The 24,270-nt window shown below is 36.9% G+C and overlaps 1 protein-coding gene across 10 annotated transcripts in view; it reads left to right on the forward strand.

The window, feature by feature from the left end:
• Window positions 1–24,270, forward strand: part of SOX5 (SRY-box transcription factor 5) — a 1,020,679-nt gene that overhangs the window by 141,115 nt on the left and 855,294 nt on the right. For 8 of the 10 annotated variants that reach the window (XM_037846149.1, XM_037846146.1, XM_037846153.1 and 5 more), the window contains one exon: window positions 12,226–12,307. The exons of the other annotated variants lie outside the window; for them this stretch is intronic. The gene's annotated coding sequence lies outside the window, so the exon portion shown is untranslated. The remainder of the gene's footprint in view (window positions 1–12,225; window positions 12,308–24,270) is intronic. 10 annotated transcript variants of the gene reach the window in all.

The raw sequence follows: 24,270 nt of genomic DNA on the forward strand, positions 1-24,270 counted from the left end.
ACAAGTTTTAATGACTCTGTTTTCTCCACATCCTCTAACAAAGTATGTTGCAAATATTGCTCAACAATATATTTATTTAGTTTGATTTAGCATTCAGATTTGGGTTGAAACCGTATGACATTAATATTAGGACCAGAATTTCATCTTATTCATATAGGTGGCCTGAATGCTGCTTTTACTGTACACATTCAGTTTGTTCTAAGAATTGTAAGATGAGATAAATTTTACCAGCCTAACCCACAGATTAGTATGTTGTTCTTGTCATCTTCTTCCATCCAGACTTTAATACATCAGCTTAGGGGTTAATTTTGCATTGCTTTTTGCTTTTAGAATATAGAATTTGGTATATTCTCAGGACTTTTGCTTCTATTGAAGAATAATGGCTTTGTGTTATAAAAACCATTGAAATATTATGTGCTATTTTAAACAAACTAGATGTCAAATATCTTATAGTTCACATTTGGTGGTCCTGTGGCTAGAAAGGGGAACAAATCTTTTTAAGTAGAAATGTGGTCTATTAATAATGAAAAATGGATTTATCGACTGTATTCCTGTTAATTCATGGTCTATATTGAAAGTACTTGGTCTGTTCATCTACTGGTTTTTAACTGCTGAAGCATAACTTTACTTTCTGTCCTTCGGCATCAGCATAGTGGTATATCTATTTTACTTTTAAATGTTAAAAACCACAAAGTCTTTTCTAAATTAGCAGGAGGGCTTTACACGCAAACTAATGACAAACGTTATGAGCTTTCTTCTTCTGTTTTGGTATTAGTTGCCACTTTGGGGCTTTTACATGTCTTTCCCTTTCCCACCCCATCTCTAGGAGGCAAACAAAGAAATATAATTTGCATCAGCTGTAGAAATGCCTCTGCGATCACTGCTCTAAATGTGTTGGGGATTTGGAGTAGAAATGCTGAAAAAGAGAAAAAGGCTAAGGGTAAAAGCTCTGTTGACAAGGGAGTTTCATAGGCATGTGCTGAGAGCACATTTTTGGACATGTGAATTCAAATTCTGCAAGCTTCTTCTCTCTTAAATACAAGTCGAGGAGTGTAAGTTCTCTTTGGTTAAAGAGTTGAACACAGTGGCCACTGTAAGGCTCAGTTTTTCTTTCCAGTGCAGATGCTTCCCTGTTGGAGGGTTTAGCACCTTCCCTCCCAACTTCTTTCCCTGCTCCTTTTCACTGGTGGCACCACTGGTTGCGAAGAAGGCAGATGGCTCTCTCTGCCACTATGGTAAATGGTGCTTTGTTGTTGGGCCAGTATACAGTGATGGAGTGGAGGGCATTTGAACACGCACTTTGGCACAGAGCATTAGCACATTTACCCTCTGCAGCCAGTGGGTCAGAGACCCCAACTTAGTTTGTGAATTGAATTTTTCCCCTGGAGGAAACACAATATAGATGCTATGCTGGGAGGTCAGTTGTTAAAACTGATTTTGTTTCCGGTGAGATGAGATATTTGTTCAAATTTAGGTGGCATCTAAGTGGAGGCAGTTCAGACATTTAATCAAACAAAAATCCATTCTTAAAAAAATAGATATTATAGATTCACAGATCTGTGTAGTTAGGTGTTCAAGGATAATAATAATACTGGGATACATTTCAGAGAAAAGAGAAGAGTAAAAATAAAGAAAAAACTTAATGGATTTGATCCCAAGTAAATGAAACTCTATTATTTAATTATAGTATCTGACAGTGACTATAAATAGGAGATGTAGAGCAAGATTTTTTTCTCAGTTTGGATCATAGAAGATATCATGACTAAAACTCTGATACTCAGAGTTATAAGCTGGGAGTTTGACCCTTCAGAAAGGGAATCAGAGAATTAAAAAAATTATTTTGGGAATTAAATATAGTCTCTTTTGTGCACACTTGGACTCACAAGTCTTTTTACATCTAAAGTGAGTAAAAAGGGCATAATGTGGAAAATATGCGTGTGTCTTTCAAATTTGCCATTCTGTGATAGCCTGGATAGATGGAAAATGCTCACTGATAGACAGTGGAAAAGGACTTGTTAACTTTTGCAGTTTCATGCCTGGAACCTCTTGTGAGTCAGTGCCTGAAATATCAATGATTGGACCCTTCGTTTGTTATCTGCTGCTACTTTGGCAAGTGGGTAAGTTTAAACCTCAGAATCCTGGTTAAATTCCAATATAGTTGAGTGATGCTATTCCATCTGCTATGTTCTTATTTTGCCTTTCTTAAGGAAATGAAGCATAACTATTCCAAAGCAGACTGTTAGCACCCTTTAGATAAAAGTTAATATTTTTATTCCTCATCATGTAGTTCAGTGTCATCAGACCTGGTTCCAGGCTCAGCTTCTCTCACTGATTTGCCTGTGACCTTGTGAAAATTAACTTCTTTCTGATACTAGTTTCTTTTCTATAAAATGTAGACTTTGGTCTGAGTCATTGTTAAGGCTACTTACAATGTCTGTGAGGCTATGGATTTTTGATGGCCCAGATCCTTGATAAATAAAATAAGTGGAAAATTTTATTCACTTCAATGCATTTGAAAACACATTCTATTAATGATTATGTTTAAAAGCTATCTGTTCCAAAGTGGTATACACCAGATGAAGTAAGTCTCAATGTTTCTAATCAGAGTCAGTTAATTTTTTTACCCCAGTTGACTAGTCCCAGTTCATTTCTCATTTATCCGTTGGTGAGGGTGGGAATACATGTGTACTTCTAGGTGGGGAAAAAAAACAGGAGAGTTTGGCTTAATCTCACATAGATCCATCTACCCCATGTTTAAATTCTTTGTTTATCAACTCATCAGTTAGTAGAAATATTCCATAGGGCATGACATGCTTCACTTGAACTGGTAAAATGATGACACCTATAGACTGTGATAAGTTGTGTATACATAATATAATACCTAGAGCAACCAATAAGAAGCCTATGCAAAGAGATAATACTCAAAAACACTGCAGCAAAATCAAAATTCAATTCTAAATAATATTGATGGTATGCAAAGAGATAATACTCAAACACTGCAGCAAAATCAAAATTCAATTCTAAATAATATTGATGTAACTCACAAAGACAGAAAAAAGAAAACAGAGAGGACAAACAGAAAATGAAATATAAATTGGCAGACTTAAACCTGAGCATATCAAAAATTAAATTTAAATGGCCTAAATATATCAATTAAAAGACAGATGTTGGCAGTGTATTCAAAAGCACAATTTCTAACAGGCTGTGGATTTTTGATGGTCTGGATCCTTGATAAAAAAAATAAGCGGAAGTATTTGTTCAGACTTCTAGGATTTTTATTCACTTTAGTGCATTTGAAAACAAATTCTATTAATAATTATGTTTAAAAGGTATCTATTCCAAAGTGGTATTCCAACTATATGCTGTGTAGAAGAAACTCACTTCAAATATAATGATGTAGGCAGGTTGGAAATAAAAGGATGGAAACAGATATATAATCCAATCATTAATCAAAAAGGAAATAGTAGTAGGTATTTAATGTTAGATAAAGTAGACTTCTGAGCAAATAAAATTATCAAAGACAGAGAGGAATATTATGATGATGTTCTAGTTTTCTAATGCTGCCGGAATGCAAAACACCAGAGATAGATTGGCTTTTATAAAAGGGGTTTATTTGGTTACACAGTTAGTCTCAAGGCAATAAAGTGTCCAAGGTAACACATCAGCAGTTGGGTTCCTTCACTGAGGATGGCCAGTGGCGTCCGGTAAACCTCTGTTAGCTGGGAAGGCACGTGGCTGGTGTCTGCTCCAAAGCTCTGGTTTCAAAATGGCTTTCTCCCAGGACATTCCTCTCTAGGCTGCAGTTCCTCAAAAATGTCACTCCTAGTTGCTCTTGGGGTGTTTGTCCTCTCTTAGCTTCTCTGGAGCAAGAGTCTGCTTTCATTGGCCATCTTCAAACTGTCTGTCATCTGCAGCTACTCTCTCAGCTTCTGTGTATTCTTCAAAGTGTCCCTCTTGGCTTTAGAAAATCTCACTCCTTCTGTCTGAGCTTATGTAGGGCCCCAGTAAACTAATCAAGGTCCATGCTGAATGGGCAGAGCCACACCTCCATGGAAATTATCCAATGAAAGATCTAGCCCAAGTTTCAGTGATCACATCTCCATGGAAACATCCATTCAAAAGTCTGCAACCCAGTGAACACCAATATGTTTTCTGCCCACACAAGACTGCATCAAAGATCATGGGGACATAATACATCCAAACCAGCACAGATGATAAAGGGTCAACCTCCAAGAAGACATTGCAATCTTAAATATGTATGTGCCAAGTAACTGAGCTACAACGTATGTGAAGCAGAAATTGACAGAACTGAAAAGAGAAATAGATCTAAATTCACAGCTGTAGTTGAAGACTTCAACTCCTATCTCAAAAATTGGAAGTACAATTAGACAATCAGTAAGGATATAGAAGAACTCAACTATGCCATAAGCCAATAGTATCTAGTTGACTTTCATGGAACAGTCCAACCAACAACAGCAGAACACACATTCTTTCCATGTACCTCTGGAACATGTACCAAGGTTGATCATATCCTGGGCCATAAAACAAACCTCAACCAATGTAAAAGAATTAAAACTATGCAAAGTGTATTCTTTGACTGCAATGCAATCAAACTAGCAGTCAATAAGAAAAAGATAAAAGGACAATCTCTGAACACTTGGAAAGTAAACAACACATGGGTCACAGAGGAAGTCTCAAGGGACATTAAAATATACATTGAATAGAATAAAAATTAAAATGCAGTAAAATTTGTTGGACACAGCTAAATCAAGGTTAGAAGGAAACTTATAGCACTGAATTCTTGCATTAGAAAAGAGGAAAAGTTTCAAATTAATAATCTAAGCTCCCACCTCAAGAACCCAGGAAAAGAGGAACAAAGTAAACCCAAATCAAGCAGAAGGAAGGAAATGGAAAAGGGCAGAAATTAATGAAATTAAAAACAGAAAAAATCAATGAAACAAAGATCTGATTCTTTGAAAAGGCAAATAAAATTGACAAACTTCTAGCAAGATTGCAAAAGAGAAAAGCCAGATCATACAAATTACCATTCCAAGAATACAACAGGGGATGTCATTACAGACCCTGCAGACATTAATAAAAAGGAAAATAAAGGAATACAATGAATAACTCAACACATAAATATGACAACTTATATGAAATGGACCAATTTCTCAAAAACATAAAATGCTACAGCTTTCTCAATATGAAATAGATAATTTGAATAGCCCTATAATTATTCAAGGAATTGGATTTGTCATTTCAAAATTTGAAAAAAAGATTGTCCCACTGGTTTCACTGGGGTGTTCTACCAAGCATTCAAAGAAGACTTAACACCAATTCTAGGGAGTCTCTCCAGAAAACGTAAGAGGTAGAAACACTTCCTGTTCATTTTGTGAAGATAGCAACATCGTGATGCCAAAATCAGACAAAGATAGTACCAAAAAAAAAAAAAAAAAAAAAAAGAAAAGAAAAAGAAAACTAGAGACAAATATCAAATATCCCTCGTAAATACAGATATAAATATCCTTAACAAAATATTAGCAAATAAAATTCAGCAGCAAATAAGAATTTTACATCATGACCAAAGAGTGTTTTATTCCAAGGATGCAAGAGTGATTCAATATTTGAAAGGCAATATGGTGAAATCTACCATATTAACAAGCTGTAGAAGAAAATTCACATGATCATATGAATTGAGGCAGAATAAGTGTTTGACAAAATTCAACATTCATTTATGATAACTCTCAGAAAAACAGGAATGTTGGAGAACTTCCTCAAGTTAATAAAAAGTGCATCTACAAAAATTCTACAACCACTTTATATTTAATTGTGAAAGACAGAGTGCTTTAATCAAAAAATTTGGAACAAGGGAAGAATGTCTGCTCTTATCACCCTTAATCACCTTAGTGCTGGAACTTTTAGCTAGTACAAAAAAAGGCAAGAAAAGTAAATAGAAAACATACATATCAGAAAAGAAGAAATAAAACTCCCTATTTGCAGGTGACATGATTGACTATATAGAAAATTCTAAGGGAATTTAAAAACAAAAAAGGCAAGCCATAAGTGAGTTCACAAGGTCACAGGATACAAGTTAAACATACAAAAATCAATTATATTTCTATATACCAAAAATGAACACATGGGCACCAAAATTAAAAATACAATACCATTTGCAGTTGCTCAAAACATGTACGGAACTTGTATGCTGAAAGCTACCCAGGCTGATGAAAGAAATTGAAAATAGGTAAATCGTGTTCATGGACTGGAAGACACAACATGGCAAATATGTCAGTTCTCCCAAATTAACAAAATTTTAATCAAAATCCCAGCAGGATTTTTGTAGATAAAGACAAGATGATTCTGCAATTTGAATGGAAAGTTAAAGGAAGCAGAATAACTAAAACAATTTTGAAAAAGAAGAATAAAATGGTAGGAATACCATTGAATGGTACACAGAACTCCAGCATACTCCAAACCCTCTCCCCCGATCCACCAACTTTAACATCCTGTCACACCACCATTTCTTTCTTTCCCTCCCTCCCTCTCTGTCATCCATCATCTATTGCTCTGTCTTCTGAACATATGAGAGCAAGCTGCACACATCCTTGAACAATTGAATGGATGGTAGTATACCCAATTTCAAGTCTCATTATACAACTGTCATAATCAAGACCATGTGGTTTTCGTGGAGGAATTGACAAGTGTATCAATGGAACAGAATAGTGAACCCAGAAATATGCCCATACAAATATGTCCAACTTATTTTCTACAGAGCTGTGAAAGCAAGTCAGAAGAAGAAAGATAACTGTTTCAACAAATGATAATGGAGCAACTGGACATCCATAGGCCAAAAAAAAAAAAAAAAAAAGAACCTCAAATTAAGTCTGACAGCTTATACAAAAATTAACTCAAAATGGATCATGGAATTAAATGTAAAATTATAGGACCTTTAGAAGAAAAAAGGTAGAAAATCTTTGGGAACCAAGGGCAAGCAAAGAGTTTTTTTTTTTTTTTTCTTTCTTCTTACTCTATACCGAAACATAATCCATAAAAGAAAAAAAAAAGATAAATTGCCCTTCATTAAAATTAAAAACTTTTGCTTTGTGAAAGACCCTGTTAAAAGGATGAAGAGACTAAGCTACAGACTGGAAGAAAATATCTGCAAACCACTTATCTGATAAAGGATGAATATCTGGGATATAAAATTGCAAAACTCTACAGTAAAAAAAAATACATATATATATATATGTGTGTGTGTGTGTGTGTGTGTGTGTGTGTGTAAATCCATTGAGAAATTGGGCAAAAGACATGGGGACATTTTGCTAGAGAGGATAAAAAGATATCAAGTAAGCACATGAAAAGATGTTCAACATCATTAGCCATCAGGGAAATGCAAATTAAAACCACAAACACTTGGTAACACAATGACTAAATTAAAAAAGTGACAATACCAAATGCCTACGAGGATGTGGAGAAACTGAATCATTTATACACTGAAGTGGGGATGTGTAAAATGGTACAACTACTCTGAACAGCAGTTTGGCAGTTTTTATTGTTTTGTTTTGTTTTTAAAAGAACAACAAAAAAACCTAAGTATATAACTACCATATGCTAGCAATTGCACTCCTGGCCATTTATCTCAGAGAAAGGAAAATTGATGCTGTTTATAGCAGCTCTATTCACAATAGCTCCAAAATGAAAAACAAAACAAAACAAACAAACCAAAACCACAGTGTTTTTCAAGGGATGAATGATTAAACAATCCATACCGTGGGACACTACTCAGTAATAAAAGCAAACTATTGGTACATGCTACTGATACCTGGATGAATCTCCAGAGAGTTATGTTGAGTGTATGATTCCATTTGTGTAATATTCTCGAAATGACAAAATTATAGAAATGGTGGATTGATCAGTGGTTTGCAAGTGTTATGGATAAGGTCTAGCTATAAGAGGGCAACTTGAAGACATTGAGTAGTGATGGAAACGTTCTATATCTTGGCTGTATCAATGTCAGTATCCTGCTTGTGATATTTTACTACAGTTTTTTTTTTTAAATTTTATTTTGAAATACATTCAAACTTACAGGAACAGTTGCAAAAACAATACAAAACCCATACACAGAACTCCAGCATACTCCGACCCCTCTCCCCCAATACGCCAATACACCAACTTTAACATCCTGTCACACCGTTTTTTTCTTTCCCTCCCTCCCTCCCTCCCTATCTATCATCCATCATCTATTGCTGTGTCTTCTGAACATATGAAAGCAAGCTGCACACATCCTTGAACAAACAGTATAATTCACATATACAATTCCCATGAACAAGAACATTCTTTTATGCAGTCCCGTTAAGCACAGCTAAGAAGTTCAAGAAATTCAAGATTGATACAAAGCTTATATTCTATATTTCCTTTTTTTTTTTTTTTTCTTATGTCCCCTCTGTGTCCCTTTGAGTCTCCTCTCCTCCATCCTCAGATCCCATCCAGGCTCATCCTTGACATTTAATTGTCATTGCCTATTTAGACTTTTTCTTTTCTTTTCTTTTTTTTTTTCAATTGTGGAAACATATATATGGCCTAAATCTTCGCATTCCAACCCCTCCCTAGCATTCCATTGGTGGGATTAATCACATTTAGAATGTTGTAATGCTATCACCTTCCCACCATCCATTACTAGAAATTTCCCTTCACCCCAAACAGCAACCCTACACTCGTTTCTTAACTCCCCATTGCCCCTTCCCCCACTTCTCATAACCCATACTCTACTTTTCATCTCTATGATCATATTCTCTGATAATTTGTTTGTGTTTACTGTGGGGCTTAAAATTAACCTCTTAAATCCATAACAATCTTGTTTTTCTTTGATACCAGCTTAACTTCAATAGGACATGTAAACTGTGTTCCTATACTCCTCATTCCCCCACCTTTATGTAGTTCTTGTCAAAAATTACATATTTTACATTGAGTCCAAAACAACTGATATGTCATTAGAGTTTATGTATTTTATATCCTGTAGGAAGTAAATAGTGGAGTTACAAATAAAAATTATTGACTTTTATTTGTATTCCATTGTGGTCAGAGAATCTGCTTTGAATATATTCAGGTTTTTTTTTTTTTTAATTGAGGCTTGTTTTATGTCCCAGCATATGGTCTATTCTGGAGAAAGATACGTGATCAGTAGAGAAAAATGTGTGTCCTGGTGATTTGGAATATAAGGTTCTAGATATGTCTGTTAAAATTCTCTGTATCTCTGTATATCTGACGATATACTCAATCTGAAGTAGGGCAGGTCTTTTCTTAGCAAAATCTCTCAGCATTTGTTTGTCTGTGAAAAATTTAAGCTCTCCCTCAAATTTGAAGGAGAGTTTTGCTGGATAAAGTATTCTTGGTTGGAAATTTTTCTCTCTCAGAATTTTAAATATGTCATGCCACAGCTTTCTCGCCTCCATGGTGGCCACTGAGTAGTCACTACTTAGTCTTATGTTGTTTCCTTTTTATGTGGTGAATTGCTTGTTTCTTGCTGCTTTCAGAACTTGCTCCTTCTTTGAGAGTCTGATCAGAATATGTCTCGGAGTGGGTTTATTTGAATTTATTCTATTTGCAGTTCTCTGGGCACTTATGCTTTGTGTATTTATATTGTGTAGAAGGTTAGGAAAGTTTTCCCCAACAATTTCTTTGAATACTCCTTCTAGACCTTTACCCTTCTCTTCCTCTTCTGGGACACCAATGAGTCTTAAGTTTGGATGTTTTATTTTATCTATCGTATCCCTGAGATCAATTTCGATTTTTTTGATTTTTTTCTCCATTCTTTCTTTTATTCTTTCACTTTCCATTCTGTAGTCATCGAGGATGCTGAGTCATTGTTCAGCTTCCTCTAATCTTGTATTATGAGTATCCAGAGTCTTTTTAATTTGGCCAACAGTTTCTTTTATTTCCAAAAGATCTATTTTTTTTACTTACTCTTGCAATTTCTTCTTCATGCTCTTCTAGGGTCTTCTTTATGTCCTTTATATCCCGTGCCATGCTCTTCTTCATGTCCTTTATATCCTGTGCCATGCTCTTGTTGTGTGATTTTATGTCTTTGATTAATTGCGCTAAGTGCTGTGTCTCTTCTGATCTTTTGATTTGTGTGTTTGCATTTGGGTTCTCCATATCGTCTGATTTTATCATGTGCTTTAAAATTTTCTGTTGTTTTTGGCCTGTAGGCATTTGCTTTACTTGATAAGGTTCTTTCTGGATATAAAAAAATACCGATCTCTAAACTTTCTCTAGCTAGCCAGCAGATGGCATCCGAGAGTCACCTATTCCCCTCAAGTCAGTTCTCCCTGACTTTGTCTTTGTGGTATGTGGGGATATGATTCTTGTAGGGTTCATTTGGTGCACTAATTTTGGGTGTGTTGTGGGTGTGTTGTTGGTGCTGTCTGCCTTGAATGTGGGTGGTTAGGGAGGCAGGGCAGCTTTAATAATCAAACCTCCCAGGTGTTCCTGGAGATTTAAGGCTGTTACATGAGTCTAAGGCTTCCTTTCAGTCTTGCCACAGATTGTCTCTGCCGGTGACCCACAAGTCCTTGGTATTGATGTAGGGTCCCTGGGTTTTCAGAGGAGGTCCCCTATCCCTGCCGTGCTCCTCCAGGACCTCTGCTAAGGGAAGACTGTGCCATGTCACAAGTGCGCGCCAGCCTCCAGGGATGCCCTGGGCTGCTGGGCTGTGCAGGGATGTTCCCAGCCTGCTTTTAAAGATAGTTGAATGGGGTGTGTTAATTTCCCCCTTTTTGCACAGCTCTGCCTTCCCAGCTGCGGGACAGTTAGCTGTGGATGCACTAAAGGCATCCATGGCCGATATTGTGCCGTGTGCACGGTGCTGTGGGAAGGACTCCCCGTCACACTGGGTTTCTTGGCTCGGCTCTGGGCTGTGGGTCTGGCCCCGGGCGGGAGTGTCCCCAGGCCACCAGGGAGATGTCTGCAAGGGTCGCAGTTTCTTTCTCCTTTTGGCTCTCTCCTCTGTCCCACTGTCCCTGAGACAATCAGCAGTGGGTGTGGGGAGGGCTCTCCTCCACGCCAGACACCAAGGCATTGGCTACAGCCCACTTCTGCAGTGCTTCACTGCGCGGTTCTCACTGCCATATCTGCAGCTGCTCCTGGGTGTTTTTTTTTTTTTTTTTAAAGAACTAGTCCATCTCCAAATGCCAACTTGCGGTTTCCCCACACTGCAGCGTTGCTGCGGGACTTCCAGTCAGCTTACTCGTTTCAGAATGCAGACTCCCGGTTTCACCAAATGCATGCTCCCTGTGGATTTAGCAGATCTTGTCTGGCTGGTGCATCGCTGGAACTGGTGTTCTAGGTCACTTTCTGTCTTTCATTTAGTATTTTTCACAGAGGTGTTTTTTTTTTTTTTTTGCCCTGTCTCACCTAGCCGCCATCTTAGGTTCTCCTTTACTATAGTTTTTGCAAAATTTTACCATTGTGGGAAACTAGGTAAAGGGTGAATGAGATTTCTCTGTATTATTTCTTACAACGTGAATTTTTATCTTGAAATAAAATGTTTATTTAAAAAAAAACCTCTCTAATAACTTAAATCCAAAGCTTTCCTTTGGCCTGTGGGCCCTTTTCAAGTTTGTTCATGTCCTACTTCTCTCCGTAACACACCGTGTTGCGGCCACAGTGACCTTTTAGCTGTTCCTGGACATGTTTAGCAAGCTCCCACCTCAGGACCTTTGAACTTATATTCCCCCTGCCTGGAAAGTTTCTCTCTCTCGCTTGCTTACTCACTTCATCCAGATCTTTGCTCATATGTCACAGAGGTTTTGTCCACAACATTCTATCTACAGCAGCATCCCTGTAATAATCTATTCCCTTATCCTGATTTATTTTTCTTCTCTCATCAGAAATAGATTTGGTGCTTCTAAAAGTCTAGAATAGGAATCTTAAAATTCCCTTCTGTGCCTCCCCCTTTCCTTGTGTTCTTCTAGGATTTAGAGCATTTGATTAAAGAAATACACCAAAAAGGTTGATTTACTGTATTTTTCTTCCTTCTGATGATGCCTTTGTATTTGTCTAGGTGGAATTCAAAGGTTCTATACTAGTGGTTGTACTGTATTCTGTCAAACTCAGTTTATCACAATGCACTGGTATTTCCAAAAACAGCTGAGACTTCCAGGTCCAACCCATGTTCATAATATCGTGAATCTGCCTCTAAATGACTTGGCTCTCATTGTCTTCTAGGCTTTTTAATCAGTCTGTGGTGCAAAGACCCATTTCAAGAGAATCCTTAGAAGTCTTGGACAAACCTTCGCACATGTGGCAGGTATGTCTCTTTATACTAAATGTGCAAGAAATGTAGCTTTCTCTATTCTTCTATAGCTGACTCTAAATTACATTTTGATCCTTCATTTAGCTATGTGGAGCAATCTGAGGTTGAAGCTAAGAGATAGATGAGGTTATGAGCTACCAGCTCTTGAGGGTGGTTCACCTGCTCCTCTGCTGTCATCTCCCCATTAGTCACATGTCTGCTGAAACATCCATCCTCCCATTCCTTGTCAGTACATCTGGGTCACTGACAGGTGTGCTCAGGCACACCTTCCTCCATCTTCAAGGCTCTTCAGTGCTTCTTTCCTTAAGTACTTCCAGGACATCTCTTAGGCATGTAGGGAGCATACTATTTCTCCTGCAGAGCCAGAGGACGTTCTTTGCCCCTTATGTACCATCTAAAGCATATGGTAGTTGTGCTGCTCTTGTGTGCATGGGGTTCTTTGCAAGGCTGGTCGGGCCCATCTGCCTGGACATACCATGCAGCCATTTAAGGTTCAGATTCTACCCAAGAAAGAAAGTCCCTTCCCCACTGCCCTTATCTCCCCCCCAACATATTCGATATTTGTTTCTGTAGCAATACTTTTTTTTTAAATTAAATTCAGTTTTATTGAAATATATTCACATACCATACAATCATCCATGGTGTACAATCAACTGTTCACAGTACTATCATATAGTTATGCATTTATCATCACAATCTATTTCTGAACATTTTCCTTACATCAGAAAGAATCAGAATAAGAATAAAAAATAAAAGTAAAAAAGAACACCCAAATCACCTCCCCCATTCCACCCTATTTTTCATTTAGTTTTTGTCCCATTTTTCTACTCATCCATCCATACACTAGATAAGGGAGTGTGATCCACAAAGTTTTCACAATCACACTGTAACCCCTTGTAATCTATATTGTTATACAATTGTCTTCAGGAGTCCAGACTACTGGGTTGGAGTTTAATAGTTTCAGGTGCTTACTTCTAGCTATTCCAATACATTAAAACCTAAGAGGTGTTATCTATATAGTGCATAAGAATGTCCACCAGAGTGACCTCTCGACTCCATTTGAAATCTCTCAGCCACCGAAACTATTTTGTCTCATTTTGCATCCCCCTTTCAGTCAAGACGATATACTCAATCCCACGATACTGGGTCCAGATTCATCCCTGGGAGTCATATCCTGCATTGCCAGGGAGATTTACACCCCTGGGAGTCGGGTCCCATGTAGGGGGGAGGGCAGTGAGTTCACCTGCCGAGTTCGCTTAGCTAGAGGGAGAGGGTCACATCTGACCAACAAAGAGGTACTCAGGGGGAGACTCTGAGGCACAATTGTATGCAAGTTTAGCCTCTCCTTTGCAGTAATGAGCTTCATAAGGGCAAGTCCCATGATAGAGGGCCCAGCACATCAAACCCCACCAGACCTGATGTTTGTGACAACATCAGCATCAGTTCAGGTAAGGAAGTCCAACACTTCTGCACCTTCCCCCAGCTCCTCAGGGGGGCCCAGTAAACACGTTTTTTTTCTCTGCCCAAATTACTTTGGGATGTGTCACTATTTCACTCTAACCTTTACTAACCTACCATATCTCACTTCCTATTCAAAGTTCCATGTAATTGTGGTGTTTGAACAAACTGAATGTAGAGTTATACTGTTTAGAAAATATAGATGCTGCACCGAATAGACATCTCTTCCCTTGGTCTCACATGGAAGTTGAGGTTTTAAAACACAGTCAGTTTCAACCTTTACCTTGTGGCCCAGTTTGCCCTAGTCTTAACCAGATCTGCTTCATTCATATCACTAATTGAAGTCTGGGCTCTTTTTCAGCTTTTTTTTTTTTAAAGTTGCTGTATGTGTTAATACTGACATTCATATCTGCCAAGCTCTAGCCCTGTGTTTCAGGTGTCACAGAGATACCCATTGTTCCAGAGACCGATCAGGTTATACACTACAGGATCAGCATCTCAAAGTTTGGAGATAGCCATTTCTGTAACAATACTTTTAACAAGCAAAATTTAAGATATGCAATTAAAACACTCTTTCTTTTTTGTTGTTGTTGTTGTTTTTGTTTGTTTTATTTTTTGTTTCCTGCTGTTTCTTTAAAATGTGTTAGGGAAGGGGAAGAGTTATTCCCTTACCTCTGGATGAAATTTATGTTTCAGGCAGGCTTTGTATTTTTTAGGTTCACTCCTAGATTAAAAGAAAAATCCTCTGGACACTTTAAATCATAAATATTGTCTCCATTCCAAAATTAGGATGTTCAATCCCAGACTATAATCATAGCTTCACAGTTAATTTAAGATAAAATCTTCTCCCTTCCCCCACCCGGGGCCAGTTGTAGGCTGGGCTGTTACAGTGGGAGAGGGTGTGGTCTTTACTTTCTCTGTCTTTCACTTCCTCCCCCACTTGTTTGCTGCTCTTGCTAAACCTGAAGGGTTGGAATATGGGAAAGAAAAGGGGAAACATTGCTCAGGCACATTTCTGATTTGAATTGGTGCTATGTTAAGCTATGCCCTCAGGGCCTGGCAGATGTTCAAAACTGACTCTCACTTAGGCCCTTTTGGGGCACTTTGGTGGCTCCCCTGCTGCAACTCTCCTGATTTAGGCAGAGCTTCTCCTTTTGCTATGTACTTCCCATTCAGCTGCTGGTTTTCAGGTAGTCTCTTCCACATGGAATCTTGCTTGGAGTCTCAAGGATCCTCTAATTGTCCTCTTGGGTTTCCGGCTGGCTCTCTCACATGTGGCCTATGCCTGTCCATGAAAACATGCATCTTAGGAACCTCCATGGGAGGGAAGGGGCACAGGTAATTCTTGGATTTCAGAGCTGCTCCTGGCCTTCTTTTCTCCTCTAGATTTCCAAGGTGGAACCAGTCCTGAGTCCATTGAGTCCCAAATTCCAGGGGATACATCCAAGCCTTTAAATTGTTACTTTAAAGCCCCTCTATAGAAGTGAGGTGGAAAAAGTAGCACCTTCCAGCCCAATTGCTTGTGGGCTTGCCATAGGGCAGTAGCTCTATCCAAGAACCTCTTCGTAAAACTTTTCTCATCTCCATTGTTTTGATCCTCTCTGTCCTCCCATTGGATTTTAAAGCCATAAAGCCAGTTTTTATCATTTTCTTTTAATATCTGGACTTTGATATGGCACTTTACTTTGGCATTTCATGCCTGATTAATCAAGTCTCCTCAGATGAATCTAACATCTAACATCTGCTCTTTCTACTCCCTACCAGGAAGAGTTGGAGGGGGTAAAGGTGCAGCTAACACTCACCCTTGCCCCCAGATCCGCTAATCACATGCCTTTCTTCTTCCCTTGACCACCTCATTTTACACCCAGGGGGTTCTGCATCTGCTCTTAGTTTTGTTCATACATAGCAGGTCCTCCTCTAGGTCTGTTTTCTATACATGGGAATCCTTCCTATCTCCATGAGGGCTTCAGCATTTTGAAATTCACACACCAATGCTGACACTACTTCTCCCCTCCCAGTTGTTCCAGAAGTTTTCTAAGGCAATGAGTACAGAATAACTTGGCTAACTGAATGGGGAAAGTAAAAAGATTCAAGGAAATGAAGTAAATACTGCAAATATTAATATCCCATATGTTAAAAAAGATTACCCGCTCTCTTTTGAGTACCTGTCATGTGACTTTTAATCCTTATAATGACACCTCATGTTTTATATTGAGGATTTGACATTTGAGGAAATGGGGTTCAAAGAGGCTCAATAACTTTGAGATCAAACAGACCTTGGGTGCCGGCTTGGGGGTTCCAGACCACGACCACGTGGCTGTATGTCTTGCGTTCTTCCTATTGCAGTATACTGTATCTTAGGCGACTATTGCATGCTGGCTTGTGCGGTGAGGGGATTGCTTTCTTTCCTATAAACAACCAAACCCAGTTGGCTAAGGCATGGATCATCTCCGGTGCTTTTATTTAGACATAAGGGGGTATCATCACATGAACTCAGAATAACAAGCCTTGCATGAAAGAGATGCAATAGCATGCCTGTAGAGAGGCTCAGTCTTCTATTATCAGACCACTGGCTGGAAATAACTTTATACCTGAACTAGAGATTTGGATTATGCCAGGATTCACATGGTTCTGAAGCTACTGAAATGGTGCTGACTCAAGTTTGTGGTGTTATTCCTTCGGCTTGTGGTTTGCATTATTGTTGCTCTTGATCTGTGCTTGTATCTAAATATGCCGTATATGTGTGTGGTCTGCTCCATGGAGGGCATATTTAAACAATATGCAATAAAATGACATATTTGAATCATGCAAAAGAAAAAGGGCAAATGCTTGCTCTGAAGTTCCTTCAGGCATTTACTGGATAATGATAATGATACTTTTACTAAAAATGGATAAAATATGTTCTGCTTCAATGGGGCTCATATTTAGGAGAATTATCAGATTGTTTTGGATATTTTCCCTTAAAAAACAGTTGTTTAGTGCCTTCTAGGTGGGAGATAAGACTTATAATAGTGATTCTGAAATGTGGCTTTATGCATTTGAATATAATTTGAGTCTGGTAGTATCTGTCACTTTTATTCCAGATGGCAAAAAAATTATCCCTTTCAGTTATGGCCTGAAGTATATACCTACAGAAGTAAGTCCATTGTAAGATTTTTCTTGCCAAAACTCTAATAGATGCTCACTTACTGAGAAATATGCGTACTGAGAAATATTTAAGAAAAATACATTTTAATGAAGCTGCACTAATGATGTTTATTTTAGGCAATTGTGTACAGGGATCTAAATACAGTTTTAAGTAAAATAGACCATTGGCCATATAAATAAGCCTGACACAAGTGTGCAGGGTTTTTTTTTTCCTGTTGCAATTTTATTGAGGTACAGTCACATACTATACAATCATCCAAAGTACACAATCAGTTGTTCACAGTCTCATCATACAGTTGTGCATTCATCACCACAATCAATTTTTGAATATGTTTATTACTACAAAAAAAGTAATAAAAAGTAAAAAAGAATGCCCAAACATCCCATTGCTCCCTATTATTCATTTACTTTTTTGTCCCCATTTTTCTACTCATCTGTCCATACACTGGATAAAGGGAGTGTGAGCCACAAGGTTTTTACAATCACACAGTCACACCATATAAGTTAAATAGTTGTACACTTGTCTTCAAGAATCCAAGGCTACTGGGTTACAGTTCAACAGTTTCAGGTATTTCCTTCTAGGTATTCTAATACACTAAAAACTAAAAAGGGATATCTATGTAACATATAAGAATAAACTCTAGAATGACCTCTCAACTCCATTAGAAATATCTCAGCCACCAAAACTTTATTTTGTTTCATTTCTCTTCCCTTTTTTGGTCAAAAAATTTTGTCAAGCCCACAATGCCAGGTCCAGGCTCATCTCTGGGAGTCATGTCCCATGTTGCCAGGGAGATTTATACCCCTGGGAATCATGTCCCATGTAGGGGAGAGGGCAGTGAGTCCACCTGCCAAATTGGGTTAGAGAGAGTGGCCACATCTGAGCAACAAAAGAGATTCTCTGGGGGTGGCTCTTAGGCACAGTTATAAGTAGGCTTAGCGTCTCCTTTGCAGTAACAGGCTTCATAAGGGCAAACCTGAAGATTGAGGGCTCAGCCTACTAAATTGGTAGTCCCTAGTATTTGCGAGAATATAAGGAATTCCCCAGATGGGTAAATTTAATATTTCCACATTTTTCCGCAGTCCCTCAAAGGGTCTTTGCAAATACTTTTTTATCATCTGCCCAAATTACTCTGGGATGTATTGGGGCTTCACTCTCACCTTCAAACTAACCTTCAAACAAACCAGATATCACTCCCTATCCAATGTTCCATGTAATTATGGTATTTCAATAAATGTGTGGAGGGTTTTACGAGATTTAGATAGTAGACTTAATGAAAATTTAGAGTAAGCCCCAAAGAAGTACTTATTGAAAATTCTATTTCCCATTATAAAACAAATAGTCAAATAAAAATATTTAGAAATAAGGGTAAAAATGCTAACAAAACCGGTACCCAAAAGCAACAAAGTAGCCTTTTGTGTATTTGCTTCTCCTTCTTTTTCATTCATTTATTCAGCTGAGGATTAGTAAGCACTTTACTTAGTGCAGGCACTTGGGAAATAAAGATGACTAGGACAAGGATTCTGCCTGTAAGGCATTGTTAATTTATCAGGGAAGCAGTGAATAAGTAACTATAATAGGTGTTAAGTGCTATATTGGGGAGAGTGGGCTAAAGAGGTTGTGATCAAGTCTATTATCAGGTCTGTGAAGGCTTTGCAAAGGTAAATTGGTATAGAAAGATAAGTAGGAATTTGTTAGAAAAGAGAAGAAAATGCATTTCAATTAAAGGGAAGAATATCTATTAAGGCACAGGAGGACTGAAATAACATTACAAGATGTAAATAATGCAGCTTGTGTGGAACAACAGAAAATGAGGTTGGAGGAGTAGGTGGTAGCAAAATCACAGAACGGTTTGTGCTGATTATACGATTGGTAAAAAAGGTTTTCATGTTAGGGAAGTTATATGTTCATAATTTCTTTTTAGAAAAATTAGTCTTCACCAATGTGATTGAACTGATGGCAAAGAAGTTACAAACCTTAGGGACCTGGAGATTGGAAAGGAGCCAAACAGATCAAGAAGCTTAAATAAATGAAGCTTGCATGGACAACTAGCAAGTTTTCAGTAGGGACTCTAAAATCAGTTTTCATGGTCATGTGCTTTTGTAAAATTTGCAAAAGTACATGTTCTTAACGTCACTTAATTACGAATGCTTTCTCTTTTTGTACCACTACTTCTCCATTGTGCCTCCTTTGATATGAGTGGCATGGGAGTGCCCACACAAATTTTGTATTTGCAATTTTGCATTTTTTTTCTTTAAAACTCCCCAACCCCAGATTGTATAAACTAATGATCCAGTTGCTGTTGGCCGAATGGGTCTTGAGTCTGGAAAGATATCTAAGCCGGGCTGAAATATGTATCTGAGAGTTTTCTGTGCATAAGTAGCAGCGTGAGCTGTGAGCATGGATAAAAGGCAAGGGGGAGAGAACAGTAAGGATAAAATAGAATCAAGGACTGAACTCTGACAAAGCTCACATTTAAGACTAGGGAGTTTGTAGGCTGAAAGGAATGGGAGGGAGTGTTCTGATGGTTCTTAGTAGGCAAAAGAGTGAGTTTTAAAGTGAGCCAAATGCTGTAGAGGAGTCAAGTAAAATAGGACTAGAGAAGGATTAGGCAATAAGGGGATTTTTAAATAGTAACTTTTTAAGAACTGTTTTAGTGAAGAGATAGAAGAGGGTTTCATTGCATTTGTTTTAATAAAGTATTTGAATACAACCCCCTTCTAGCATTCAATATTATATGAATGTTTCCATGTTACCACTTTGTTTTTTCCTCGTCAGGTGCTATATTAATTTATTTGCATAAAAATTACCTGTGACTTCTTCCACAACTTGACATGATTGTTTATTCCTACATCTGAGTATCAGAGTAACTGTGTATCAGAGGTTAAACAATTTATCCAAAGTCACAGAACTACTAAGTAGGCAGAGATTTCTAACCCATATCTGTTTAATTGCATTGATATGATTCCTTCCACTATTTAACCCGTTTCCTGCTGTTCACTATTGTAAATAAGAGTTTATTGAACATCTTTGTGTGTCTGTGTTTTCATGTTTTTGTGTTTATAGAAGTAGATTTATGGTGTCAAAATGTATAAATATTAAAATGGATTTTTTTATCCATTGTCAAATTCTCTAGATTCTGCTATTGTTATCATAAAAATGGGTTTTCTTTTCCCTACTCTCGATAGCACTCGGCATTATAATTTTAATTTTTTCTAACTAATTTATTGGATAAAATGTGGTTCTTCCTTTTTGCAGTGAGATAAATGGCATTCATTATTGTGAGGTATCCTCAGGAATGTATTTCAGGGGATGGTCATTGTCCATTTCTGGTAGTGATTTGGGAAGCATTAGGAGGTAGTTATAAATCTTTTATGTAAGTAATATACTTTAAATGTATTCATATCTATGTATATCATAAAAGCTAGAAATAGATGGGCTAAAACAATTTTGCATATCATATTGTTTTAGACCAAGACTCTGCAAACATTTTCTGAAAAGGGCTAGATAGTAAATATTTCAGACTTTGAGGGCCAAAGGCAAAATCAATTATATTATATAGGTACTTTAAGGAAGAAAATAAATTTTCAACAAACTTTTATTGACATAATTCAAAATGTAATAATAATAATACAGTAACTTTTCTTATAATACAGGGATACTAATGAGAAGAATGGGATTCTTTTTTTTAGGGGGAAAACATTTCATGTAATTGAGGTTCAAAGTTAATTAAATTGATGGCAAATGTTCATCTGTTAAAAACCATTATTATTTCACAGATACTGAACCAGATTTGGACAGCAGGTTATAGTTTGCCAACCCCTGGTTTAGACAGTGACATTTATAAACCATTTGTCTATTAGGCCTTGTTAAAATATTCTCTTTGATACTAAGTTTTCAGTTCTGTTGCATATTTGATTTGAACCTGTTTGGAAGGCTACAACTTGCAAAAAGACAGTGAAATGTGTTTGTATCATGTGTGTCTTGCAAGGTAAGGTAGGGAGTTATTCAGCATTGCTAATGGAATTTGGGGTTGATCTGGCCTGGTAGCACTGTTAAGTTGAAGCATTTTGTCTATTTAGGTAAAGAGATCAGATAAATGAAACAGGAAAATAGCCTTTTAAGTCCAGATTTGGTCTGTTTGTATATGTATTTGGAAAGACTTCAAATATTCCCTCTTCTAACTTTGAGGTAACTATGAATTGGTTCTTTTCATTAACTTCGGCTTCTGTTAACTTTTGGGGGTTTGTGCTTTTGCTTTTGCTTTGCTTTTACTCAGTGACTTTCCTAAAAATCTTAATTCTGTCCCCATCCTGGGATGTTTTTTTGAATTCACATTTTGTTTGCTAATGGTTTTTGTGGTAAGGCCACCCAGTTTCTATGTTTTTAAAAAGAAAAGAAAAAGGAAAAAAATGGAAAGATGAAAATTTAAAAAGCTAGTAAGTAAGTTGTATCTTGAAAGTTTCAATCCAAATTTGACTCCTAAATCTACGACCAAATTTTCCTTTAAATTCTTAACGAGTTATTTGGGAAATCTTTTAAAACTTGGAGTAAGTTTAGCTACTTTCACGAGTATGCTGAATTATAGATTGCATTTCTTTAGAACTGCTGATTGGATTAAAAGTTTGTTTTTTTTTCTTTTTAGTTAATATGGGCACAAAGATTTGGTATCTTTCTAATGCATAATCAAAGATAATTAAAATAGAGTGAACTCAATATGAAACCTTATTTAAAATAACATAGCAAACTTTTCTTACTTGTAAGCAGAATATTTTGATTTAATATTCTATCTTCAGTGGAGAAATATCATACTACCTAGATATACAACATACATATTCTACATATAACTTTAAAATATAATGTGTTAATAGTTTGCATTTTGTATGTCACTGGGAGTCAGCCTGAGAGAAAATTCCATCAGAATTAAGTTTTTGATATTTTTTTCCTCTTTTGTTTATTTCCATGGACTCTTTGGAAAGCAAGGAGTATACTTCTGTAGTCTTCTTGGCCAGTAGCCAACTCAAAATGGCAGACAAAATAATGTGTGCTTTTCTGAACCATTATTTTGTTTCTCATCTACTGAAATATGTGACAAATTATTTTTTTTTTTTTTTTATTTAAGACCACCTCTTTGTTTATACTTTAAATGTGGAGGGTCTTTCTTTTTCTTTTTAGAAAACTTGTACCAACTCTTAAAATTCCAAGAACAAAATTTTCCCTTATACCTAATCTTTTTTATATTTTTCACTGAATTTTCCAATTATTGTCAATTACCAATTGAACTCCCTGTGTTTTGCAACAAAATTTCTTTAATAGATATTTATAATCACAGTTATTGACAAATATCCAGTATTATTGAAAAACATTTGTTCCACCAGAGTATAAGTAAGTTATTCCACCACAAGGAGATAGGCTATGAAGCTAATGAAGCTTAAGCTTTAGGGTCTTTCACTCCTATGGGCCCTATCCCAGGTTTGGGGAGAGATTCTTGGGAATGTGTTCAGATGGTCATGTGTTTTTGTAGAATTTGCAGAAAAAGCTGTTTTAACTACAGTCAGTTAAGACCAGTCTCCTTTTTGACTGTCCCTTTATTGCTTTTCCATTTTGGGTGGCATTGGGGAGGCCATGGGTTTTATGGTTTCACCAAAGGAGAAGTTAAATTGGGGATACAGATTTACTGGAATGTATTTATGTCATTTGCAATCACTTCCCCGTACAGTGAAGTTATTAATAACTGGTCACTTTGCCAACTCACTAGGGCATTGTGACACAGGTATGGAGCCAGAGGTCATATTGCCATATGAACATATCCTGCAGCACTGGTAGCAGATGCATGCAGATAGTAGAGGAGAAGCAAGATTTGAAATATACAGATCCAAAAGCTAGTCTGAGGAAAACCTTTCCGATCATTAGATGTCTAATACTGATTATTGGTTATTATTGATGTCAAAATAGAAGTTATCTCCTGTCAGGAATATAATCACTAAAACAGCTTATACTGTTATAAATTATATGTTTTTTTTTTTCTTTTTTTGTGGGTAAAATTCCTATGATTTTAGGGCACAAACTTGTAACAGCAATATAAACAGCAAGCACCACTTTAAGTGCAGTGGTGTGTTTTCTGAATTCCAGTTATGAATACAGTTAAAAACGAATTTTGATTCAGCGTATTAGGTAAAAGAATAAACTATCTTTCTATTCTCTCAATAGAAAGCGACATTTACAAATAGTAATCAAATAGTATGCCACCAACAACTATAGGGGAAAAAGTATTATAGAGGTGTGGTCAGGGAGTTAATGAATATGAATTTTGTGTGTTTTTTTCTTGCATTTTATGGTCTTTGTGATATTTCTCAGCTTTTTAAAGTTGTATTTTGTTTTGTGTTTTTTTTCCTCATTAATAAATATGCATTTTCACACTAAATTTATCTTTGTATTTTTGTATTCTTTTTATAAAATTGTATAAGCTTTGGGCTCCCACAAAACTTGAATTCTCAGAGTAAGTATTTATTAAATATTTAGCTATTATGAGTGTAGGGGCCACTTTTAGCCTAAGTAGAACCTAGTATGTATTCATCACTCATTATTTATCTGGAGTTGAATATATATTCATAATAACATAGTTATTATCCAATGATGACTATACTTTATTTGGGTATTTAATAATGTCTATAAGCTGTAGCTAACAAGAATGTATAACTTCTTAGGCTCTTGAGGTGATAAAACCATTTATGCTGCATAGTATTTTCTTATGGGTCAAAGCTGTTAAAAGGCCTTCATTCACTAGGGATTTAATATATACAAATACAATTTTCTTTGTCCTTTCCCTCAATCACCTTTTCTTGTTTGAGTTGTCACAAAAAGAAATGGAAACCTCAGGAGTCAGCAGGCTTTCTGATCAGTTTGGATTATAATGTTGTCATGGTAGGAGAGTCTCTGAACAGGTGCCTCAAACTCTGAAAAGTGACCAGGGGCCCACTTAGTGCATGGCACTCCCAGGAAGATGGCAAAGTACTATTAAGGCTCTTTATACATGTGTTATTTTGAATACTGAGTTTCAAACAAGAAATTATGTAATTAGCAGTATTCAGTGCATTTGTTATGGGATGATGGTGTCAACCTGTGTTTTAAAACAGCCACTTATTACAGAGCCTTACTTACAGTGTTTAAAGGAATCAAGCCCAACATCTTCCTTTGGTACACACAGGGACTGTAGTTTAACAGTCTCCACAAAAACATTCTGTCCTAAGCATCTCTGGGTTCACCCACCTTCCATTTATACCTGGAGATTTAGGCATATGCTACACATGTATAGATGACCCTGCTTGAAAGCATCCACTGTTGGCACTGC

Source organism: Choloepus didactylus, chromosome 8 (genome assembly GCF_015220235.1).
Source record: "Choloepus didactylus isolate mChoDid1 chromosome 8, mChoDid1.pri, whole genome shotgun sequence".
Classification (NCBI taxonomy): domain Eukaryota; kingdom Metazoa; phylum Chordata; class Mammalia; order Pilosa; family Megalonychidae; genus Choloepus; species Choloepus didactylus.